The sequence below is a fragment of the Ammospiza caudacuta genome, chromosome 3 (assembly GCF_027887145.1).
Source record: "Ammospiza caudacuta isolate bAmmCau1 chromosome 3, bAmmCau1.pri, whole genome shotgun sequence".
Classification (NCBI taxonomy): domain Eukaryota; kingdom Metazoa; phylum Chordata; class Aves; order Passeriformes; family Passerellidae; genus Ammospiza; species Ammospiza caudacuta.
In genome coordinates, this window is record NC_080595.1 from 21,518,401 (window position 1) to 21,533,646 (window position 15,246).

Consider the following 15,246-nt stretch of genomic DNA (forward strand, 5'->3'; position numbering starts at 1 on the left):
TCAAAGGAGAGTTCTGGGAAATTCCCTCTGATGAGATTACAGCAAATAGCACCAAAATCCTAGCCTGAATATTCATCTCAGAAATGCTGACTCCAGAGGATTATTTGTCTGATCAAACTCCAGCAATATGCATTTGATATGCATCATTGATAAGATAAATTTGTGTCTCCTAGAATGTATATTGCAGGAGATTTTCCTCCAACAGTTACAGGAAACTCTCAGCAAGAGTGACAGCAAGAATGCAAAAACTACATGTGAAATAAACAAGGGCCAGGAGACTTCTTCTCCTGTTTAATGCCTTTATTAAAAGTGATCAGCTCAGGATTGGGTAGCTCGGAGGGGCTGCAGTCTCGCGTCGTCTCTCCCAGGGTGACTCAGAGCAGGAAGATATGCACAGCTGGGTCTGCAAGGGGTAGAGCTGGGGGAATCCAGTCCTCGCTGGGAGCTTTTGGGGCGTGGTATTCCCGTCAGATCGTACCCCTCCCACTCCGTCAGCTTGGTCTCACTGATGGGGTCAACTCCCTTCGTTAGGGTGAGAGGGTCCGTAGGTGTTCCGCGTCTCTGAAGGCTCAGCACTCGGCTCCTCATGTCCAGACATCACTCCAGTCTCTCAGCTCTTAGGTGGCTCGTTGTTTTTGGGGTTTCTCCGTGGGTTTGGAGTCGGGGGTTTCACAAAGCATTCTGGTCTTGGGAGTCACTTTGCATAACCCCCCCCACCTCTCAGGTGTCTTCACTATTCTGGGAAAGGTAAAACTTAGCCTTGGGAAGGTCCCCACCCGTTACAGTCTCCGGAGAAGGGCCATTAACTCGCCCCAGCCAGGGCTTTTACTAATACAAAAACAACCATCAACGACAACGACCCGTGATTACAATAACAAAGGCAGCAGCCCAGCAGTAGTGGTAACTTTTTCTCACAGAAAAAAATATTAACCGAATTTTTGTTCATTAGAACATGAATATGCTAAAAGGATAAAATCAACAATAAAAAAGAAAGAAACCCTTCCCAGCAACCCGTGGAGCTTAGAAATGTATAAAAAAGTCTTTATGAGAGCTGTCTCTTTGTGCTGTATGGAGGAGGAGAGTCAGAATGCCCTTCCTGTCTCACCCAACGCTGTTAGCCTGGTTCAGCGCCGATCTGATTTTTGCTTGTGGCCTTTTTACTTTTATTTCTTCCATAATAAAATGGTATATTATTATGGAAGAAATTCTCCTTATTAATCAAATTGGCTAATTCATATATAACAGAAGAAAAATCAAATAATTCCATTTTTGCTCAGTGGAGTCATCAAACTCAGTTTTTGTCCAAGAACTGGTTGGACACACTGAACACCTCAGAAGGAAATACAAGTAACTTTCTGTGACTGCAATTTCACAGTACAGTCGTGATGACCAGTCTTGTTTCAACTTGGAAAAGCTTTTGCTTCATATGGAGGGAGATTTGGTCAAAATTAAAAAAAATCATCGCATTGCAGAGTTATTCTTATAACACCCCTAATTTCCAAGTGCCTTTGCCAAGGAAAATATCATAAATAGGTTTTGTGTGAAACATGTGTAATATATGTTGGAAAGAATTCATACTATCAAAGAATGTATTTTATAAAGATGGTGAAATCCGAACATGTCTCTGATCACACATGGCCCAAAAGTGGATGTCTATTCAGGTACTAAGATCCCCAGACACAGCTAGATAATGATCGACACTTTAGCATAAGAATGGACACCCCCAGCACAATGATCACCGGTATCTCGAGTAGTCAGAAACTGCCTAAGAGCGATCATTGTCCTGCAGATAACATCAATCAAGATAGCCAGGGACGCCAGGATCATACATGTGAATACATGACTTCCCCCGAACTCGACCAACTCTGGCTATCAGCCAGGAGACGGCCTTTGTCCAGCTCTGCACAGTGAAAGAAACAACTATGAATGTGAAGAGTTACAAAAGAAATTGGGACTCCTTCAGGCACAATAAACTGTATAAAACCTCTCACCAGAAGCAGCTCTCGTGAATGAGGGGGGATTCAATACGGTAGAGGTCGGATCCAGGTTCACCCAGCGCCGATCCCGGGGTCGACGCTGTCTCTTTGGCTGTGGTGGTTTTGATGACTGTATTTTGGTTGCGCAGAAAGATAAATATTTCACATTTTGGATAATTTGGCTTTCAATTGATCATTTATAACACATGGAAATAAGCAAAGAAGCAGAACTAAGTATTACTGGGATAGGCTAATTTGAGATGGGAGGGAAGCTGCAAACAGAAATTAGGGAATACAGCAAGGGAACCTGGCACAATGCTGTACAGATGTCTTGATGGGAATCAAAATTGCCCCCAAAAAATTCACTGAAACCAGTGATCGTAGATATTTTTAGTGCTGATAAACTGTGTGCATGCCAGCATCTGGACAAAGTAGCAAGTTTTCCTAAGAGAAAAGAAGGAAAGAAATTGAAGGATTTGGGAGGTCCAGGCATCTCCACATAGAAAGATTGGCAATATATGAGAAATAAATGCTTTTTTTTTTTTCATATTGTCTAGTGCTAAAAATACCAGGAATATAGACTTCACTGGAGCTGGATTTCCTCTGCCGTTTCTGCTCACAAGGTTTCGCATTGCCAAACATCAGGCACACGTGGCAGAGCTGATATGTCTGGGCAGTTACTGGTTTTAATTTTTACTTGGAAAAGTGTGGAAGGAGGCTTCACCTTGAGGTGTCAGAGATAAACCAGATGGGTGGATGCTGTTACACAGAGACAGTTTAATGTCAGTGTGTGCCTTAAAGCAGAGAAAATTATGTGGACAATTTGACACAGGCATACCTGACATTCTTCCCAAATTGGAGTGAAAAGACCCAGCCTGTGATTTACAAAAGAGGAGACAAAGGCCATGGGCAGGGAAAAGATCAAAGTCTTAAACAAAACAAGCTTTTCTTATCAGATTTGGGTTCTTTTTTCATTTCAGAAAACATTTAAAATACTTGTTTCCAGCAAAAATCATATATTCAGAATCATCTTCTGAAAAAAAAAAAAAGAACACTCGATTAAAGAAGCTTCAGTTTTCTTGTCTCTTTTGTTTGTTTGTTTGATTGATTTACTTTATCTCTTTCCCTCCTCTTACACATTTTCAGTGGCAAAATGGAAAGACAGAGAGAAAAAGAGAAAATGTCAAGCAGGCACAGAGAAATGTGGACTTTTTCTTTTAAAATGCTGGTGACATATTTTGAATTAGTAAGGTGTTTATGCTGTATATAAAGGCCTTCAAAACTGAAACATTTTTAAAGATAATTTTTCTATCCACAGCACATCACAAGCCCTGTAGTAACACTGAGTCATACAAAGCATTTCTGACATTTCAAAATTGTCCAAATGGCACTTGAATAAAATCATAGCAATAATATTTGAAACAAACAATAATCTTGGAGGTTCAAGCCCTTGGGTTTAGGTATCACTCAGCATCAGTCTGAAAACAAAGAGCATAACATGATTGATTGTTTATTTCTTATTTTCTTTCCAGCTTCTCTTTTTTAAAATGGCATTTAGTGGGGTACAGGGCTCACTGTTTCTTATTCCTGCCTAGTGCCCCACACTGAATGGCAAGCAGAAGAAAACATTTGCTACTGCCAATCCATGGCCGGACACAGATATAGACAGTAATTCCCAGAATAGATAAACAGAGTTTGTTTCATTAAATGGCTAAATTTCTTGTATTTGTGTTTCTCTTTAGAGTTTTCCAGTACAGCCATGTTCTGAAGTTTTCCCTTAAAGATCAAGACTCCCAAATATTGCAGTTTCTGACAACCCCACTCACTCCAGGCCTGTCACTCTGTAAATTCTCTCCAGGCTGCTGGAAAGACAAGGTACAACAGCTGTCAGTCAGGAAGACAAACTCATTTTCATCTCTCACATAGCTGGTATCTGAGAAGAACATCTCAGTGAGACCCTAAGGGCAAAAAGGACTTTGATTTATTCCAGAAACCGCCTTCTTAGACAAGTTGCTCTCTTGGCAAAATTCAGAACGAATTCTTGAACTATAAAGGCCTGGGGAAGGTTTTGACTTCCTGCTTTACTTGAAGAAATATTGTTTGCACTGTATTTCGTAAGATTCTGTCAGGCCCCTAGCAACAACCCTTAGCATTTCCTGATGGCACATCATTCTGTTGCCTTCATTGTTCAGAATATCAATAATTATTATGCAAGCACAAGATTGAAGAATTATTTCAAGTCCTCTTTAGGTTCAGTACCAACAGGAAAAAGAAACTAGATCAGGAAAACCCTGCAATTACTGATGTGGATTCGTGGTAACATCAGTCACACCATATCAGTACAGTGTTTTCCTAGTTCTTCTTCTCCCTTCTACCTGGATAGCCTCTGGCAGGGAGCAAAAGCTGGATTAGACATTAGGAGGAATAAGAATAGTATCTAATATTACTCTGGCTAATGAAAAATGGCCAAAGGTACTGACTGTCATGCTTCAAGGGGACAAACTGATCACCAGACATGAAAAGATAGCTTCCCCACCCTCACCCATACAACACTTCAGTGTGATTACAATGGGGACACAATCAGCACTTAAACCTTTCTTGAAACAGCCACACCTGGGAGCAGTGTCAGGAAAAATCTTGACCAGACAACTCACTCACCCCTTCTGTATAGCAGTGCAAAATCCAGGCTGGGCAGCAATCCAGACCGAGATAATGAAGGAATTTTGCCTTTCCACTTGAAATGCTGGCAGAGGAGCCCCAGATGGCTGCATGCTGCAATCCATGCCAACACAGTAACAGGTGTGTGAGAAGGCATTTCTCCAGTTACTGTGCAGCCTATTGTCTGCACATCCACCAGGGCCCCATGTCACACTTCTGCACATACTGCTTAACTCCACTTGTTCCAGGGCAGTTCTTCCTAACTCAACACATTAAAGACCCCTAACCACCTGGGGAACCAATATAGACTCTCAGAGGCAAATCTGCAACTCACGCTCTCCTCTCTCTCTCTCTCTCTCTCTCTCCCCTTTTATTCTTGCAGTCAATATTAAATACACCTCTAAACAGCCACTTCTGTCTCTGTTTTATTTATCAGGCAGAAGAAGGATTTAACTGTCTGCCAGTACTATAGATTTAACCCAGTACCTGAGAATTAGGCTTGCCTTTTTATTTTATACATGGTTTTTAATAACTACAATCATACAATCACAGTGGAGATGTAATTTATGGGATGCTGCCTTCACCTGGAGCTCTGCAAATTCTGAATCAGGAATAGTTAATATGAATATTAGTCACCTAGCTCTCCCTAATTCTTTCATCTATCCATCTCTTAATAACTGTTCCTTCCAGAGCTGCCCTACGAATCCTGGAACATCCACAAAAGGATGCAGAAGAAATACAGAACTAAAAATGCTGGACAACCAAACCAAATCTACCCTATTTTGGCATTCTTTTCACATCTGCCCTATCTTTGATATTGCAGAAATGAAGCAGATACCTTGTAGTGCCTTCTTTCTTAGAAAGCTGGGAGTAAAAGACTAGAATTTTAGAAACTAACATAAACCTGACCTTTCTCAAGTAAAGTATGCTGATGTGTCTCAAAGCTTCAGCTGGCTTAAAGACTGTGAGTAAACACTGTAAGAACAAGATTTTAAAATTATTTTTTTTAAACAGTCACAACTTTTATGACTAGATGTAACATTTAAAGAAATTCAGAGGTGTGCCTGCTTATTTACCTTTTCTTTTTATACATACACTTACATATATGTATATAATGATAGAACTTTACCAGAAAAACTATTTCCCATTTAAATTCTCATCACAGAAAGGATGACTGTAAATTCCAGAGTCCGAAAGATTTTGTTCAAAATCTAAATCAAATGGATGGCACTGACATAAAAGTACAGAGGTGTGCAAGAAAACTGCTCATTCCCAAGAACAAGTGTAGAACACCTGTATTTCCTAACATCTGTATTTACACACTGGAACATTCTGAACTGGAAATCCAGAGTTTTAGTTTACAAAGAGCACACAATATTTGTTAAGATGCACATTGCACGCAGAACAGTAGTACCAGCTGAGCTGGGTGAGTGCTGTCTGATGCCATGCATAAAACCCACACCCTTCTCCTGTTAAAAACTACACACGCAAACAAATGGGAACAATAGATTGGTCAACTGAATCAAGCTTTCCCAAGCCAGCACATGATTGAGGGCTGAGTGTTGGGATGAAGATGGACTGGATTTGAAGCATCAACACAGGAAAGGCAAGAGACAAGAGCTGGGGCTCAGAGCCAGGGACTACCACAACTATTGATTCAACCCTATCATGACACAGGTAAGCAGTTACCCTGAAAAGGAGATGCGCTGTCCCCAAAAGGCAACTCCTAAAGACCATTGCATAGGATGATTTCCCACAGAGCCACCACTGGCTTATGATTTAATTTCCACAGCACAGAGATACCTGGGAGCTGAGTGGGAAGGCAGGATAAATAAACCAGGCCAGAGCTTGTGTTGTCCCAGCTGGATTCCTTTGGTAGCTAAGGGGAGCAGAGCACATATCTCAGGTAAGGCTGTCCTCCTTTTCCTTTGTCTGGTCAAACAGAAAGATTTATGGAAGCCCCTTTGACATATTGCAGCCTTAAAGAATGTCACCTGTTCCTGTGCTTTTTCATGTTATTCCAGTTTCACGTGTCAATCTGCTTGTCTGTGAATTAACAGGAAAGAGCCTATGCTGCAATGTTAGCAAAAAAAAAAAAAAAAAACAAAAAAAAAAAAACAAAAAAAAAAAATCAAAAAAAAAGACATCGCAACCTCTGAAAACCTTCAGAGGGTGATGTTCCAAGTTAGGTATGATTTGCTGCTCCTGAATTAGGACCTTGGGCTCTCTGGACAGTCACTGGGAAAAGACACACGTGCTTCCAGAAAGTTGTACCTGAACTGGTTGTCTGCAGAAGACGAGGAGAGTATGTCTCATGTTACTATTCCATAGTTAGTAGCTGGAGTATTTTGCAGTGAGAACAGAGGGATTTCAGGCAGCACAGCACAGCCCAGGATGCACATTGTTTTCCTTAGGTCAGCAATCAGCTCCAGGTGCTGCACCCATACCCAGGCAGGCTGGAGCTCCAAGATCTCCTTTACTAATTCACTATATGGCAAAATTCAGTAGCTATGAGTCAAATTCCCAGTTCAGATCATTAGCTAGAAATCAGCCACTCTTCTGCAGAGAAGGGATGGAAGGACTAAGTCTTTTGACACAGCTTCTGTATGTCTCTCCCCTCTCCCGCTGTAGGAGAGGTTACAAGAGTTGCATCTAGTTCAATATGCTGAAATATGACTTCAGACCCTTTGAAGTAAAAACAAACCAGTCTAAGAGCTGTGATGGCTTTAAGGAAATCTATATTCAGCCAGGCACACCTAAAAACATGAAGAGGCTGTGGCTTCCTCAGTGTCTGGGCTTCCTAAGGAAGGGCAGACACATTTCCAGATAGCATGGGCTGGGGTGGAGGGAAGGGGGAAGACACCAGCAGCAACATCTGACATGAATCTTGCTCTTCTGGTCTTAAAATGCAATGTGAAACTGGACCAACTGCAGAAACTGAAAACTCCAGCAGGGTGTCACATCAATCAGGCTTTTCAATACACTATTTTAGTGTATCAAAACCCAGAAGTGAGACAGCAGATGTGAGATGTCCGGATGATTTCTGAGATCAGAAGACAGAAGAGGTTTAAATTCAAAGCCCTTACATTTACAGTCCACCTCAGCAGCTCACAGCACCCCTGCTCTTTTCCCAGACCCCAGGAGGCAGAGGAGGTGACTGTACAATTAACGGCTACCTTTGGGGCAAGGCCACTGAAATAAATGAATGCCACCAGCACTTCTTCCCCTTAACAAGGGGTTCCAACAAGGCTGCACATAATATTGGGAGCAACAGGGATTCTTCCTCAGTGGGGCCTCCTTGCAGGCAGCAGCAACTGCAGGTTTTTGAGGAACACAAGCACCAGGAGGGAGCCGCTCTCAGCTGCCCAAAGGAAGGGGAATAACTTGCAGGGTAACACAATGGCAAGCGACATAAGGCAAATTTAGACCTAGTATCGGACAGATAAATTGCTGAGAGCTCTAATCCTCAGGGACTGCATGGCCCCCTGCTGCACAGACCACAGCACACACTCTGCTGCTTGAGATCAACCCCTCCCTCTGCTCAAAGCAATAGGAGAGATATAACAGTGGGTCTTTTTCAAGTTCTGTGTCTGGAAACCCACTGAAAAAGCAGACATACACTGGCATAGGTGCAGCCCTCAGAACTGGTTGGTCCCTTGCTCTATTATAACCAGCTCTTATCTTTTAGGTTGCAAGTTCAGGTGCTTTAAATCATCTATGCATCCAGGCCTAGCCTTTCAAATTCGTTATTTTAAAGGCCTCATGAAATAAAATCCCAAGGTACTAAAATTGGTAAATTAAATCAGAGCTTATATGGCTCTACTGGTCTTGCCCATTTATAAAAATACGGAGGTAATAATAACATTAAACCAGTTATAATAATAGGAATTTAAGCCAGGAATGTTATTACAGAAGTAGAGATTTCAATCTGCCTTGTCCATTGGAGAACAAGGACAAGGGAGATTGAAATCGCAACAAACCAGTGTATGGCATAAGCTGAACAGGCTGAATTCACTGCACTGATGTACCTGTGAACCTGTGTAACAGATACCAAGTGGAGTATATAGGAGTTATAACACTGAAAACTATTTGGAGGTACTTGTACAAGCACCAACAAGATCGGCGGCACCACTCAGACACACAAGTTTGTGGGGTTGGATGAGACCCCTCAGAGGGTACCAGAGGAGCTGGTGGATGTGCTCTCGAAGCCATTTTTATCATTTACCAGCAATCCTGGCTATCAGAGGAGGTCCCTGTTTTCTGGAAATTGGCAAGTATGACTAAGCCCATTGCCAAAAAGGGCTGAAGAAGTCTCCAGGGAACTACAGGGCTGTCAGTCTGACTTCAGTGCCAGGAAAACCATGAAGTAAATCAGCTGGGTTCCCATTACATCAGCAGGACAACCAGGGGATGAGGCCCAGCCAGCATGGGCTGATGAAAGGCAAGTCCTGCTTGGCCAACCTGATCTCCTTCTATGAGGAGTGATCCACTTAGTGGATGAGGGGAAGGCAGTAGATGTACATACCAGGACTTTAGTAAAGCCTTTGGTATCATTTCCCACAGCATTTTCCTGTGCTGCTCATGGCTCACTGTTCACTGAGTAAAAGCTGGCTGGGTGGCCAGGGCCAGAGTGGTGGTGACTGGAGTCACACCCAGCTGGTGGCCAGTCTCTGGAGGTGTTCCTCGGGGCTCTGTGTCAGAGGCCAACCCTGTTTAATGTTAGCGATCACTTTATCAGTGATCTGGATGGGAGGAGTGAATCCTCAAATGCTTCATCCAGTTCTGGGCCTCTCATTACACAGAGGACATTGAGGGGCTGGAGTGTGTCCAGAGAAGGGCTATGGAGCTGGTGAAGGGTCTGGAGCACAAATTCTGTGAGGAGCAGCTGAGGGTGCTGGGGGTGTTTAGCCTGAAGAAAAAGAGGTTCAGGGAGACCTCTTCATTCTCTACAACTACCTGAAAGGAGCTTGCAGCCAGGGGTTGGTCTCTTGTCCCAGGTAACAAATAATAGGACAGGAGGAAATGGCCTCAAGTTGCACCACAGAAGGTTTAGGCTGGATATTAGGATTTTTTTTTTCACAGAAGGGGTTGTAAAGCACTGGAACAGGCTGTCTGGGGAAGTGGTTGAGCCACCATCCCTGGAGGTATCTAAAAGACACGTAGATGTGGCACTTGGAGACATGGTTTAGTGGTGGCTTGGCAGTGCTGGGTTAACACTTGGACTCAATAATCATAAAGGTCTTTTCAACCTAAGTGATTCTTTGATTTACTGCAGGTTCTTTGAATGCTCCCTTTTCAAATACTGGTGTTTTCAAATGCACAGAACTTTCCATTCCCTAATCAATCACATTATACATGCTATTATTTGTAACTCTGTTTCATGCTTATAACTCTGAAATCATAAAAGTTACTATCATCTCAAATATTGTATTTTAAACATATTTTCAATACATTTCATCCCTCTGTGTAGTGTACAAGAGTATTTAAATACAAGTAAGGATTTGGGATTCTCTCTCTCTCCCCTGCTCTATGATAATTGAAGGTTATCTAAGTTAGCCAGTGCACCTACTGAGCTGTCTCAAATTCTTGTGTACAGGGTTGAGTACCTTGCAGGCAAAATGCATTAGTTCAAGTTCCATAATAATTCTCAACTGCAAATGATGAAAAAGCCAGATTAACTCTTGCATGATAGTTTCATTACAGCACCTTATTTTGGTAAGGAATTTTTCCCCAGTCCTTTTATTTTGCATACTCAAACATCTCTGGAAAGTAATACTGTCTAGAGTTATCAGAGGAAAGTTTTTTGAATTCTCATTGAAAAACAGCATGATGTTCACCTGGGACATATTAAGCAAGGTGGTTTAGAACTGAAAAAGCAGCAGTTTACCTCCTGGCACGCCATTGTAATCTAAGCACTTTTCAATTTTATGTTGTTTTGCTTAATACTTCCTGAATTACTTCTTTTAAGTTTCTTTGTGTGAAGGTTATGCTACACAAAAGGTGAGAGTAAGTTATTATCTGTCATTTATGTTACAAGACTTATAATGCCTGTCTTTGTGAGGATTATACTCTTTTAGTGCTATGCAAAATAAAACACCTCCATGTAATGGAACTACCTACTGCTCCATGTATTCAAGCGAGTTTCAGTGCAACACAGCCCTCTCTATTTCTGCCCTATTTTATAGTGCAATACTGCTGCGAAGTCTTAAAAAGCTGATACATTATACTCCACAAATGTAAATAAAGCTTCTCTAATAAGAAAGGCTCAAAGAGATTATTCTACACCACTACAGAAGCTGTACTTCAGGAGCTCGAGACAAAAGACAACAACAAAAGGAGAGAAGGCCTGCTACATGAACCCATGGGATACAGGGAAATTACTTTAATGTACACTAATGACAGAACAAGCTACATTTGGCTCTTAACAGATTCAGTACTATGTCAGGAAACAAAGCAAGCCCTCGGGGCACCTAAGAAAGGCTCAAAATTTCAGGGTCAGTTGAGACAGAACCCTAACTAAGAACACAGAGTAGAGAAAAAGGTGAATAATAGACTTGCACAACCTTGCTGATGTGACTGTCATGAGTTCAAGTTCCATCAGATTGAAAATAACATTTTTTAGGGAAAAAATGGTGTTCAGCCAAGCCACTTGTAAAATTTTGGGACAATACTATCATATATTATAGAAGACATATTTAAAACATAGGTTTTAAAAATACAGATTTAAATATATATATATATATATATATATATATATATATATATATATATATATAAAAACAGACTATTTTTGTAAGAAAAAGTGAAGGAGAGTATCTAATTTTGTACTGCAGGATGACTCCAACAGTGCTAAATCTGCTTTTCTGTGCTGTCAAATCTTTTCAGAGATTCACATGTCTTCAGTTGCCAATTTCTGTTTGTTTTTACCTGGACTGTAAGAACTTCGATGGGTTCTGCATTTGCACATAAACATATCTACTCAAAAGTGGATTTTGGGCCAAACACTTCTGGACTTTTTACGAGAGCCAATAACTCAGCAGTTGTGATACCTCTCTTATGCTAACCCAGCTCAAATAACTCCAATTAACTTACCTCTGATTTATACCACTAAAACAAGAGATGAATTATTGCTCCAAGACACAACACACTGAAGGGGATTTTATTACCAAGTGGAGAACTTTACCAGCGAGGGAGGGGAAGAAGAGGAGGCTGCTGCAGTTGCTGCCCCTCTGCTCCCCACCACACTGCAGATACCTGTCTGCTCCTCTGTCAGCTCCTGAATGCTGCCACCACAGCCAGGTGACACCAGTGACCTGCTCTGAGGATTGAGTAAGAGCAGACAACCAGAAGTGCCACCTTGTCAGACAAGCTGTCCTCACCTATCCTTCTCTTGTCCTGAAAATTACTTCAAATACACATAAACTCAGTAAACTTCAGTACATCATAAATCCTACCATTTAAACACTTCCAATTACTGAATAATATTGTAAAAATATTATTTACACAGAAGACATGGCTTAGGTCAAATTTTTAAGGGCCTGCCAATACTGAGTGTGTATTTTAGTCACACTGTTTTCCAAGGATCAGGGCACTGTAAGAAAGAAAGAATAACTAACTAGTCAGCCATGAATGATCTGCTCCTTTCCTAAGCCACAGAGAAACGTTTCTAGAATTGCCATTAAGATTAATCTACAGACAATTTTGGTTAAGGCTTTACAAGGGTTTAAGAAAGTTTGTTTAGGCCTCAAAGCAAAGCCATCCATCATGCTCTAAAGACTCGCTGCTGGAAGAGTTCAACTTTGAACACTGCCACCAATTGAGGCCAGCTCTCAGCAAGAGAGCAAGCGCTATCCTGCTGCTTTTAAGACATATAGGCATTAGCTTTAAATTAACATCTTGGGAACTAGACTCAACATACATTTCTAACTAACAGAATTTAAATAAAAGCAACAAGCAGCCACTCCTCTGGAATATGTCTATCCATTTGCAGGTAAAGTGACATTGACCAAAACTTAAAATAATGGAATCCAAAACCCAGCTGGACATATTACCTTTAATACATTTCAGGTGCACCAAAATACCCCAAATTATGTGTCTCCAGGAAACACATGACTCCATGCAACTTTCTGAGGTGGGGATCTTAGGAAAAACTCTTGGAATACAGGCTGCCAAATAAAGGGAAACAGCAAAGTCAAGAGTCCTTGGTTTCAGACTACTTAGTATTCAGACAGTACTACCTAAAATCTGCGGCCACTCTAAGCTGTGCATGATCTATGTCACAGGCTCTGCAGACCTCTGAGATTTTTTCTGATAAAGTGAGTGAATAAATAGTCAAAGGATAACACAGTTAAAGTGAGAGTAACTCTGCAATGGTGTCACCGGATCCAAATTCATGAGTCTGCAGATATTTGTTATGAACTTGGATAAGCTCTCGCCTTTCTTCCAGACTATAACTTCTCCATTATTGCTTTTTATTGCAAAGGCAAGCCTTGTTTTGCACTGTGGGAATATGCAACACTTAGTAGGATGGTGTACCTCAGCTCACCATCATAAATCAAATGCTGCATGTAGAGGCACTTCAGGTGTTATTGGCAGAAGTAAAATTTAATACACCTTGCCAGCATGTGGAAAAAATTTAAGGTCCAATTCAATGAAGCCAGTGTGATTCTGGCCTGCATCACCCATCTACTACCTGTATTAAGTAGTATAACATCTTTTGTATAAATAAAATAAATGCAAATTTTATCAAATTTGACATTTCTTACAGCGCTAAAATTTTTGTCATTCATCAACCTGTATTTTTAGAGCTCTCTCAGACTAACTGCCAGGACTCCATCTGGCATTATGAGTGGTATTCCTAATTCAAAGCACTTCAAAGCAATTCTCCCACATCAGTTCAAAAAGATCAAATTAAAGTGACTATGGGTGATTGTAAAAAGATGGGTTTTAATTTTCTTTAAAAACACAATGAAACAGTAATTTAAAACTCCTTTATGTTACTTTATCAGCTACCTACATAGCCTCCAGTCCTTTGTATGAGGTAGCTGCATTTCTAGTGATTTTATATTGAGCCAGGTTTAATATTTTAAAGAACTTACTGTAATTTTTAAAATCTTTTTTGTTAAACTATAAATGTGATTATGACCTGAAAAACACAGATCTCAAGGACAATACAGATAACTAAGATATATATTACATTATGTTAAATACAATTTTTTCCCCCCTGCAAATTTGAGTGAGTTGGTCTCAGATACAAGCCCCACTCTTGGGAAGATTCTAGCTTGTAGTCTTTATTCCTGAAGAAAGCATACCAGCAACTTAAGACCCACAAAGAGACCACTGTCTTCTCACATAAAGTTTCTTTCCTTCCTTGAATAATCTGTGTGGTGTGCACACATCCACATCCCCATGCAACCCCAAAGCAAGGCAGGACCTCAGTAACAGGAAATTAGTTAATGGAAATTCCAGTATTTTAACATAATCAGCTTCCCTTGGGACTTGGCCATCACTGGCAAGTCTTTGAGAGATATTTCAGCAGGATGTAATGGTTCTTGTTAAAATTTCCTGGAGTGGAACAGAACCTGTCCTTGGTTGCTCCCAGTAGCCTGTAAAAACTTTATTATTAGCATTTATTCATTTCTCTCCTGGATTTTCTAGGGAGTAATGCATACCCTCATCTACCTTCATCTGTCACTGGAACCAATTCCTATTCTCTTCCATTCTTCAATTCAGGTGTAGGCTCTAAAACCCAAGCCAGGAGTTGCACTGGCTTGGGTTTATAGTCTACACCTGAATTGACACAGATGCAGCACACACACACACTGTGCTACATCCATAACTACCAAACTTATCTAGGCCAGTGATTGCTCCTTGTCCAGCTAACTGATTTGGAAAAGACAAAGCAGTTTGCAGGGAGGAAATGGCAAAGTCACAAAATACTAAGAAGCATCCATGATGTCCGTATGTCTGATACGTAACACAAGATAAACTCCCTTTTGGTCATCAGACAACAACATCATTTTTTTGTGTCTTGCACTTTTTTATCCCCTTCCAAACTCCCAGGCTGGGACAGGTCATTGGTCTATATCTGTGTCTCCAGACTCTGAACCAGTAGGATGCCTGCATCCTAGGAAAGCTCCCATTGGCTGTGAGCTTTTGTCAGCCAGGCCAGAGGCTGCTCATGGAGCTGAGCTTACCTGCTTATTATAACTTGATTAATACTACTGCAACAACAAAAGGCAGATATAGCAGTGATCCAGCTCACTAGCCAAGCACATTAGTTCATTTTAATCTTTCCTAAGAGTGCATTACACCAGAACTCTTTATCTGCCCCATTTTTCTCACTGTATCAGCCTTTCAGAACATATAAAATCACTATGGAAACATAACAATAATCTCTATCACTACATCACCGTTTCAAAAAGTTATTAATACAAGCAATCAAAGGTGGTTTCCTTACTCAGAATGCAGGATGGAAAACTGGCTTAGGGAAAAATCTCATTTTGAGCTCATCAGATGACAAAGTTCTCTGTTCTGTAGACACATTGGCTAGGGACCTCCCCAAAGGCCCATGTCTCAAAGCTGTGAATGACAGCTCATGTGACAGGCACTG